Genomic DNA, 11,576 nt, shown 5'->3' with positions numbered 1-11,576 from the left:
GTGGTGGGAGGAGAGACTGGCAGGAGACAGCTCAGTAGGTTTCCCTGCCCTTGGAGAGGGAAATGTGAGTGTCTTCCAGCAGTAAGCTCACTGGCAGAGTAGGGTGCTTCCGGCCACTTGGTGGCGCTAGATTTGCTGGCCCACAGAGCTAGAACTGAGTGCCTTGGGGCCGAAGCTTACTAGTGGAGTGGGGTGCCTCGGACACTTATTGGCAGAGGTAAAACAACTTTGTGACACTTGCCCAAGCTGGGCAGAGGCCAAGGGCCAGGAAGAGGCATGCCTGCAGGCACAGCTGAGAAGAGGCTGTCCAGATGGAAGAACTGTATCCGGAGCATTCCTGAATCTGAACTGTAACCTCTTACTTCCCTAATAAACTCCATAACCGTATTGTCTGTGAGTTCTGTGTGGCCATTGCAATGAATTATCCAACCCAGCAGAGAAGTAGATAAGTGCTGTGGGAGGGACGGTTGGTGTCAGAATTGGTAAAGATGGCAGAGAGAGGAGGCGTGTCTGATCTCTCTACCTCATAGGAATCAGCCTTGGGCTGTTGATCTTGATTCTCCTTACCCTTTGTGAAGTTAAAGGATGTCAGACACCTCCTCCACACCATTTTTACAAGCTCCAACAAGCTCATTCCTATCTCACTGTTTCTGTTCCCACTCCCAGAATGCTCTTTCCTTTCGGATTTTCTTATGCCCAGCCACTTTTCATCCTTCGAGTCTTGGTTCATATGTCATCTCCTTGGAGAGGCCTCCCCTGAACATCATAGCCAAAGCTGTTTAGAGATTCAGGGTGAAAAATCACTGAAATAACTCAGTGTCCCTGTAGGGATGGTTTTCTTTAGCATCTTCTTTGGGTTAGGGGCATTTCGCCTTGCATCTGTTTTCTTCCTCCTCCGTATCAGGAGAGTTTTTAAGAGTTTAGCATTGTAGGGGATTTGACATCAGATTAAGTTTATTACTTGGAAAAATAATACAGGCTGAGCACTTTTCTCCAACCTATGTGGAAGCCTACCAACTGGCCAGCTTTTCTAGTGATAATCAGCAAATTAGGAGATTTTCACTTGGGAGACTTTCTCAACCTAGGACTCTATTTGCTTAATTTAAAAAAATCCATTGCCGTAGAGTCAATTTGGACTCATAGTGACCCTATAGGACAGAGTAGACCTGCCCCATAGAGTTTCCAAGGAGCACCTGTTGCATTCAAACTGCTGACCTTTTGGTGGGCAGTTGTAGTGCTTAACCACTATGCCATAGGGACTCAGTATATTGAAGAATATTTTAAAAGGGGAGGGGATGAAGAAAATAAAATACAATTATTTTAAGTGGATCTAAAAGATAGGGAAAGATCTCAAATTTTTCCACACTTTGCAGATTCAAAAAATAAATGCCCTTAGAGCAGCAGCCCATAGTTAAATGAACATAACATTAAGTTGCTTACTCCACTTGCTCTATTTTGCTAATCCCTTTGATGAGCATTAAAATTTGTCCAATTGACAGGCCTTTCTTGAGTATATTATTGAGCTTTTATGCCAGATATTTTCCACACTTCTTCTGTATAACGACCCCGCGAGGTATTGTTGTGAGTCCTATTTTACAGATTGAATTCTGTCACCCAAAAATACGTGTTGTAAATCCTAACCTCTATGCCCATGGTTATAATCCCCTTGGGGAAGGGGTTGTCTTTGTTATGTTAATGAGACAGGATTAGTGTAGGGTGTATCTTGAGTCAATCTCTTTTGAGGTATCAGAGATTAAAAGCAAGTGAGCAGGCAGAGATGGGGGAAGAGAGATGCCAAGCCACATCAAGATGGCCCAGGTGCAGAAGCTCAAAAGAGGCAAGGACTTTTCTCCAGAGCCAACAGAGTAAGAAAGCCTTTCCCTAGAGCTGGCACCCTGAATTCAGACTTCTAGCCTCCTAAAGTGTGAGAAAATAAATTTGTTTGTTAAAGTCACCCACTTGTGGTATTTCTGTTATAGCAGGACTAGATAACTAAGACTGGGGCATGGAGAGATAACATGATTTCCCAAGGTCACAAACCTGGGAAGTGATGTGTCTCAGGGTGCTGACCCACATGGACTTTGCATGTGTGTGTGTCGGGTGAGGGGCAGGAATGCGTGTCTAACTCAAACATGTATATACTTTCCCTTCATGGTGTCACTCTGGCTCCTGTGGGGTATGTGGCATCTTGTAAGACTTTTCCTAGCTAGAAAATCTGAACAGAGTTGTTTTTGTATTTTAATATTAGTTCTGTTTTCTTTTCTAAATTTTACGTATTTTCATAACAGGCATATGCTGCAGATTGAATTGTGTCCCCAAAATATATGTATTGTAAGCCTTAACCCGTATATCTGTGGTTAAAATCTCATTTGGGAATGGGTTCTCTTCATTTTGTTAATAAGAGAGTACTACCGAGGAGTGTGTCTTAAATCAATCTCTTCTGATATAAAAGCAGAAACGGGAAGAGAGATGCCAGGCCACATGAAGATCGCCCAGGAGCAGAAGTTCAAATAGACAAGGACCTTCCTCCAGAGCCGACAGAGAGAGAAAGCCTTCCCCTAGAGCCGGCACCTAAATTAGGACTTCTGGCCTTCTAAACTGTGAGAAAATAAATTTCTGTTTGTTAAAGCCACTCACTTGTGGTATTTTCATTAAAGCAGCACTAGATAAACTAAGATAGCATATATTATTTTCATATTCCAACACACTGAATGTTTTTATGGCCTCCCTGGCTGGCTATAAGAATCATCTTTTCTTTCTCCAATTTATTTTTTAATTATACAAGTACCACATCATTAGAGAAAGTTAGATAATACAGACGGCAAAAATGAAACTAAACTTTAAAATGACCCCCATATCCCATACACAGGAACATACATACATACAAACACAACACAGGTAGACAGTTAGATATATTGACTATTAAGAGTTATGTATCCAAATATCCAGATTTTGATCTTTTACCATCCCCCACTAAAAGAAGCCATGACTCCTTAGAGATATAGCTGATGCCAGGACTGGAGCAGGAATGGTACAACATCAGCCTGGGGCACTTTGATGTACCAGAAAAGAACAACTTAAAAAAGTTATTGTTAGTTGCTGTCAAGTGATCTTTGACTCATGGCGACTCCATGTACAGCAGAACAAAATGCTGCCTGGCCCATGCTATCCTCATGATCCCTGGTGTGCTCAGGTTCACTGTTGCAGCCCTTGTGTGTTTCCAGTGTCTTCCAACCTATTGGGGTCAGCTTCCAGCAATGTTTTGAACAATATCCTATTGTGATCCACAGAGTTTTTCATTGGCTAATTTCCAGAAGTGGATCATCAGACCCTTCTTAGTCTGTCTTAGTCTGGAAACTCTGCTGAAACCTGTCCACCATGGGTGACCCTGCTGGTATTTGAAATATCGGTGTCTTAGTCCTCTAGTGCTGCTATAACACAAATACCACAAGTGGACGGCTTTAACAAAGAGAAATTTATTTTCTCACAGTCTAGGAGGCTAGGAGTCCAATTCAGAGTGCCAGCTCCAGGGGAAGGCTTTCTCTTTCTGTCGGTTCTGGAGGAAGGACCTTGTCATCAATCTTACCTCGGTCTAGGAGCTTCTCAGTGCATGGACCCCAGGTCCAAAAGACATGCTCCCTTCCTGGTTCATTCTTGGTGCTGGGAGGTCCACCCTCCCTGCTCCCGACTCCACTCGCTTCTCTCTTTTATACCTTAAAAGAGATTGATTTAAGATATAGCCTAATCTTGTAGGTTGAGTCCAGCCTCATTAACATCATAGAGGTAGCATTTACAACACATAGGAAAATCATATCAGATGACAAAATGGTGAACAGTCACACAATACTGGGAATCATGGCCTGGCTAAGTTGACACACATTTTTGGGGGACACAATTCAATCCACAACACTGGGATACAAATAAAGCCAAGAAGGTTTGTTTCTGCCATAGTCAATAAAAAGAAAAGATAGTCACCTTCTAAACAGACCTGCAATTAATTAACATTGGAACCATGTGAGGGAGTGATCAGTGGACCAAACCAAACCCATTGCCATGGAGTCATTTCTGACTCATGGTGACCCTATGTATTACAGAGTAGAACTGAGCTCCGTAGGTTTTTCTTGGCTGTTATCTTTGTGGAAGCATATTGCCAGGTCTTTCTTCTGCAATGCTGCTAGGTGGGTTTGAACTGCCAGCCTTTAGGTTAGTGAAAAAATCAAACCAAACCCGTTGCTGCCGAGTCAATTCCAACTGATAGCAAACCTATAGGACAGAGTAGAGCTGCCCCATAGGGTTTCCAAGGAGTGCCTGGTGGATTTGAACTACCAACCTTTTGGTGAGCAGCCATAACTCTTAACAACTATGTCACCAGGGTTTCCTTAGGTTAGTACCAAAACCAAACCAAAGCCACTGCCATCGAGTCGATTCCGACTCATAGCAACCCTATAGGACAGAGTAGAACTGCCCCATAGAGTTTCCAAGGAGTGCCTGGCAGATTTGAACTGCTGACCTCTTGGTTAGCAACCGTAGCACTTAACCACTACGCCACTAGGGTTTCCCTTTGGTTAGTAGTGAAGAACAAATCATTTGCATCAACTGGGGGACCTAGATTCCTCCTTCTTCTCCATCCACCCTGCTAATTCCAGTACCAAACCCCCCCCCAAAATAGGCCCCTTGACATCGAGTCAATTCTGACTCATGGTGACCTTGTAAGACAGAGTAGGACTGCCCCATAGCATTTCCAAGGAGCAGGTGATAAACGCAAACTGCTGACCTTTTGGTTAGCTAAGTCCTCCTGCTCCTTCACCCATCGAGGCTTTAAAGCCAGTTGGGAAACAGACCTTCTGGAAATCTCACAAACCCCAATTTCCACCAGACAATCTTGGAGGAAAAATCCCAGTTGACAGAGGCTATGAAAGTTATTCAGAAGGTACACACCTAGGAGCTCCATCAAGACTGCGTCTTAGAAACAGACGCCATTGTCCCAAGCCAGGGTGCTCCTGAGAACAGTGCTGTTAGATGTAGCAGATAAAAATACAGAATGTCCAGTTAAATTTTAATTTCAGATAAATAACAAAAATTTTTTAGCATAAATATGCCCCCATGGACAAATACTACTTGTTATTTATCTGAAATTCAGATTTTACTGGCCTTCCTGTGTTTTATCTGGCAACGCTACCCAGGAGTGACAAAGGCCAAGCCGGAAGAGACAGTCTATTTACAAATGTCACAAATTGACAGAATCAGTTTTAAAACTTGAGAGATTTCACTCAACAATTCACATTTGTAGCTTTTCTTAAGAATGGGAAGTCCCCACCACACTGATAATAGCCACCCAATTATGAGAACATCCTGGGGACAGGAGGTGATGTGGAAAAGTGAAAAATTGATGGCTAATATGTTAAGGCGGAAGGACGCTGGGCAAATAAGTTTTTGACTTGTTTGTCACATGATGAGTCAGTCCAGTGGTCGCACAGTCAGCAGCCCATTCCTCAGGCCTGGGGAACGGACCTACTCAACGCTTCTGGGCTGCAGTCAACCCCAAAAATGCTGGCTGCAGCGTCTGAAAAGCTCGCTCATCTGCAAGGCGCCTGCGAGGCAGACTTCCTGCTATTGTAGCTCTAGGGTGGAGGCGTCTCGCCCAAGGCTGGAGAAATGTGTGCCTACAGCACCTCCTGCAGACACAGGGTGCAGCAGCGAGTCCTGAGAGGGACCCTACTTCCATCTTCCCTGCCAATTGTGCAGCCACAATTAGGAGAGAGGCAGGCAAAATCTAGGAGGAAGAGAAGAAAAAGAAAATTAAAGGAAACTAAAAACAGCGAGAATTTACTAAGGTCTTTCTGTGTTCCAAGCTGAGTTCTAAATATTCATTTACTCCCCATGAGGTACCCATTGCCGTTGAGTCAATCCCGACTCATAGCAACCCTATGACTCATTGCAACCCTATGAGGTAAAAAAAAAAAAAAAAAATTTTTTTTTTTGAAACCATTATATCACTATTTTCAAATAAAGACACTGAGGCTCAGAGAGATATAAATTACAACCTCAAAACCACATGGTTAGTAAGTGGGAGAACCAGGATTTGAAACCAAGAAATCTAATTCCAGAGCCCATGTTTGTTTTTTCAAATGTATTTTAATTATCACACAGTATAATTGATTTAAGGAGGCTTAGCCTAGGTAACCCTATGGGGCAGTTCTCTTCTGTTACACGAGGTCACTAGTATTCGAAAACTGACTTGATGGCACTTAATAACAACGAAATTGACATATTGTCTGTGTATGTGGTATACAGTTCTATGGATTTTAACATGTGTATAAATTGGTGTAACCACCAAAACACACCCCACAAAACTCCCTCGTGCCAGCCCTTTCACACCCACCCCAACCCATAATCCCAAACCACCACTATACTTTTGTCTTTTCAAGAATCACACAAATGGAATCATATGGTAAATGTAATCATACAATATGTAACCGTTTGAGACTGGCTTCTCTCAGCATAATGTAGAATTCATCCATATTGTTACACATATCAGTGGTCATTCCTTTTTAATCAGAGCCCATGATTTTTATCATCATGGTGATGATTTTGTTGTTAGTTGTTGTCAAATCAGCTCCAAATCATGGGGACCTTATACACAACAGAATTAAATGTTACCTGGTCCTGAACCATCTTAATGATCGTTGATATGTTTGAGTCCATTGTTGCAATTCATGTGTCAATCCATTTCACTGAGGATGAACAAGCTCAATATCACCAGTCAAGACAAAGCCAGGGGCTGGCTGCAGAACAATTGTTCATGTGCAAGTTCAACCTGAAGCTGAAGAAAATCAAAGCAATCCCCAAGGGCCAAGGTACAACCTTGAATACATTCCACCTGAATTTAGAGACCATATCAAAAATAGATTTGATGCACTGAACACTAATGACTGAAAACCAGAAGAAGTGCAGGAAGACACCAAGGACATCTGCCTTAGGCTGGGTTCTCTAGAGGAGCAAAACCAGTAAAGTGTATAAATATAAATAGATTTATATCAAGGAAATGGCTCACGTGGTTGTAGAGGCTGTAACCTCCCAAGTCAGTGGGTCAGGAAAGAGGCTTCTGATTCACATGGCCATACGGGCTGGCAAACCCAAGATTGGCAGGCCAGAGAGCAGGGCTGTTGCTCACAGGCTGTGAAGATCAACAAATCCCAAGATCAGCAGGCAAGACCACAAGTAAGCTGCTAGATCAAGTCCCAAGAAGTGGAGGTCAGACGAACAGGAGCCAGCTGCAGGATCCAGAATAAGTAAAAGTCCCGGAGTCCTGCCCAAACATCTACCCACACTTGATGAAGGCCACATGCCCAAGGAAACTCCCCTTCAACTCATTGGCTACTCACAGCAGATCCCATCATGGGGGTGATCACGTATCAAATCTCAACAGGGAAGTGATCACAACATTATATGCCTGCTAAAACATTGAGAAATATGGCCCAGCCAAGCTGACACACAATCTTAACCATCACAACATCATACATGAAGAAAGTGAAAGATCGTTAAAAAGACCGAATGGTGATGATAACAAATAATAATAATAATAACCTCTATTGAGAGCAGAACTGCCCCATTGGGTTTCCAAGGAGCGGCTGGTGGATTCAAACTGCTGACCTTTTGGTTAGCAGCCATGCTCTTAACCACTGCGCCATGAGGGACTCATGGTGATGATAACTATTTACTAACTACCCTGTGCCAAGTGCTACACATTATCTCATTTGCTTCTCACAGGAAGCCTAGAAGGAAGACAATGTAATTATGCCCATTTTACAGATGGAGCATCTGGAGGTAAGAGCTGGTAGAGTCACAAGCTGTATGCCAGGGGCCAGGACTAGAAAGACACCAAAGCCCAGGTGTTGGATCATTTGTAAGACTGCTCTGTTCTCAGTGAAGGGGGAAGTGAGTTGTAGGGGAGACAATACCACCTCCTGGCTAGAATTCTGGATGATGGCCTATGGATCTCATCTTTTCCCACAGCTTCCCAGAAATGCTTGTGATTTCATCCACACAGCTGGTGAGGGCCTGAAGCAAAACATAGAAATTAGGGGCAGAGTCTGGGTTTCAAATTTCAGCTCCTTCACATTCAAGGCATACAACCTCAAGAAAGCCGTTCGCTAAACCTCCCTGAGCCTGTTTTCACATCAATAAGATGGGGTCATAACTAACAGTGTTGGGGTACAGATTAAATGAGACAATAGTTTAGCACACTATCAGCGCATGGTGACCACTTCAGTGAACACATTTCCTTTTCTTCTTATGCTTCCCCACCTCAGACTTTCTCCCATCTCACTGTGGCAGAAAAACGTCTTTATTCACCAGTTACAAGCTGTGTTCCTACTATGGGCCAGGCCCTGGGCTAAGCACTTTACAGACATGTTGTTGTTGTTGTTAGGTGCCATGAAGTCAGTTCCGACTCATAGTGACCCCATGCACAACAGAACGAAACACTGCCCAGTTCTGCACCATCCTCACAATTGTTGCTATGCTTGATCCCATTGTTGCAGCCACTGTGTCAACCCATCTCCTTGAGGGCCTTCCTCTTTTACGCTGACCCTTTACCAAGCATGATGTCCTTCTCCAGGGACTGATGCCTCCTGATAACATGTCCAAAGTATGTGAGATGTAGTCTCGCCATCCTTGCTTCTAAAGAGCATTCTGGTTGTACTTTTCACAAGACAGATTTGTTCGTTCTTTTGTCAGTCCATGGTATATGCAATATTCGTCACCAACACCACAATTCAAAGGCACCAATTCTTCTTTGGTCTTCCTTATTCATCATCCAGCTTTCGCATGCATATGAGGCAATTGAAAACACCATGGCTTGGGCCAGGTGCACCTTAATCCTCAATGTAATTTCTTTGCTTTCCAGCACTTTAAAGAGGCCTTGTGCAGCAGATTTGCCCAATGCAATGTGTCTTGATTTCTTGACTACTGCTTCCATGGGTGTTGATCATGGATCCAAGTAAAATGAAATCCTTGACAACCTCAATCTTTTCTCTGTTTATCATGATGTTTCTTGGTCCATTTGTGAGGATTTTTATGTTTTCTTTATGTTGAGGTGTAATCCATACTGAAAGCTGTGGTCTTTGATCTTCATCAGTAAGTGCTTCAAGTCCTCTTCACTTTCAGCAAGCAAAGTTGTGTCATCTGTATAACGCAGGTTGTTAATGAGTCTTCCTCCAATCCTGATGCCCAGTTCTTCTTCACATAATCCAGCTTCTCCGATTATTTGCTCGGCATACAGATTGAATAGGTATGGTGAAAGGATACAACCCTGACATACACCTTTCCTGACTTTAAACCATGCAGTATTCCCTCGTTCTGTTTGAACGACTGCCTCTTGATCCATGTACGGATTCCTCACGAGCACAATTAAGTGTTCCGGAATTCCCATTCTCCTCAAAGTTATTTATAATTCATTATGATCCACTCAGTCAAATGCCTTTGCATAGTAAATAAAGCACAGATAAACATCTTTCTGGTATTCTCTGCTTTCAGCCAGGATCTGTCTGACATCAGCAATGATACCCCTGGTTCCAAGTCCTCTTCTAAATCCGGCTTGAATTTCTGGCAGTTCCTTGTCGATATACTGCTACAGCAAGTCTTGAATGATCTTCAGCAAAATTTTGCTTGCATATGATATTAACGATCTTGTTGGATAATTTCCGCGTTCGGTTGGGTCACCTTTCTTGCGAATAGGTATAAATATGCATCTCTTCCAGTTGGTTGGCCAGGTAGTTGTCTTACAAATTTCTTGGCATAGATGAGCGAGCACTTCCAGTGCTGCATCCATCTGTTGAAACATCTCATTTGGTATTCTTTTAATTCCCAGAGCCTTGTTTCTCACAAATGCCTTCAGCGCAGGTTGGACTTCTTCCTTCAGTACCGTCGGTTCCTGATCATATGTTACCTTCTGAAATGGTTGAACGTCGACCAATTCTTTTTGGTATTGTGACTCTGAGTATTGCTTCCATCTTCTTTTTTTTTTTTTAATTTACTTTCAGTGAAAGTTTACAAATCAAGTCAGTCTCTCATACAAAAATTTATATACACCTTGCTGTGTACTCCTAGTTGCTGTCCCCCAGTGAACGGCACACTGCTTCTCTCCACCCTGTATTCCTTGTATCCATTCATCCAGCTTTTGTCCCCCTCTGCCTTCTCATCTCCCCTCCGGACAGGAGCTGCCCACGTAGTCTCATGTGTCTACTTGAGCCAGAAAGCTCACTCCTCACCAGTATCATTTTCCTTCCATCTTCTTTTGATGCTTCCTTCATTGTTTAATATTTTCCCTGTAGAATCTTTCAGTATTATAACTCAAGGCTTGAATTTTTTTTTCAGTACTTTCAGCTTAAGAAACGCTGAGTGTGTTGTTCCCTTTTGGTTTTCTATTTTCAGGTGTTTGCACATATCATCATAATACTTTACGTTGTCTTCTGGAGCCTCCCTTTGAAATCTTCTGTTCAGCTCTTTTACTTCATCATTTTTTCCATTTGCTTTAGCTACTCGATGTTCAAGAGCAAGTTTCAGAGTCTCTTCTGACATCCATTTAGGTCTCTTCTTTCACTCCTGTCTTTTTAATGACCCCTTGCTTTCTTCATGTATGATGTCCTTGATGTCATTCCACAACTCATCTGGTTTTCAATCATTAGTGTTCAATGCATCAAATCTTTTTTTGAGATGGCCTCTAAATTCAGGTGGGATATACTCAGGATCATACTCTGGCTCTCGCGGACTTGTTCTGATTTTCTTCAGTTTCAACTTGAACTTGCATGTGAGTAACTGATAGTCTGATCCACAGTCAGCCCCTGGCTTTGTTCTGACTGGTGGTATTGAGCTTTTCCATCTTCTCTTTCCACAGATACAGTCGATATGATCCCTGTGTATTCCATCTGACAAGGTCCACTTGTATAGTCATTTATTTTGGTGGAAAAAGGTATTTGCAATGAAAAAGGCGTTGGTCTTGCAAAATTCAATCATGTGATCTTTGGCAATCATTTCTATCACCAAGGCTGTATTTTCCAACTACTGATTCTTGTTTCCAACTTTTGCATTCCAATCACCAATAATTATCAGTGCATCCTGATTGCATGTTTGATCAATTTCAGACTGCAGAAGTTAGTTAAAAATCTTCAACTTCTTCATCTTTGGCCTTGGTGGTTGGTATGTAAATTCCAATAATAGTTGTATTAACTAGTCTTCCCTGTAGGCATATAGATATTATCCTATCACTGACAGCGCTGTACTTCAGGATAGATCTTGAAATGTTCTTTTTGACGATGAATGCAACTCCTTTCCTCTTTGAGTTGTCTGTCATTCCCAACATAGTGGGCCATATGATTGTCCAACTCAGAATGACCAATACCAGTCCATTTCAGCTCACTAATGCCTAGTATATCAATCTTTATGCATTTCATTTTTGATGATTTCCAATTTTCCTAGATTAATACTTCATACATTCCAGGTTCTGATTATTAATGGATGTTTGCAGCTGTTTCTTCTCATGTTGAGTGGTGCCACATCAGCAAATATAGGTCCCA

The sequence above is a fragment of the Loxodonta africana genome, chromosome 24 (genome assembly GCF_030014295.1).
Source record: "Loxodonta africana isolate mLoxAfr1 chromosome 24, mLoxAfr1.hap2, whole genome shotgun sequence".
NCBI lineage: Eukaryota > Metazoa > Chordata > Mammalia > Proboscidea > Elephantidae > Loxodonta > Loxodonta africana.
This window is presented reverse-complemented; position numbering follows the sequence as displayed.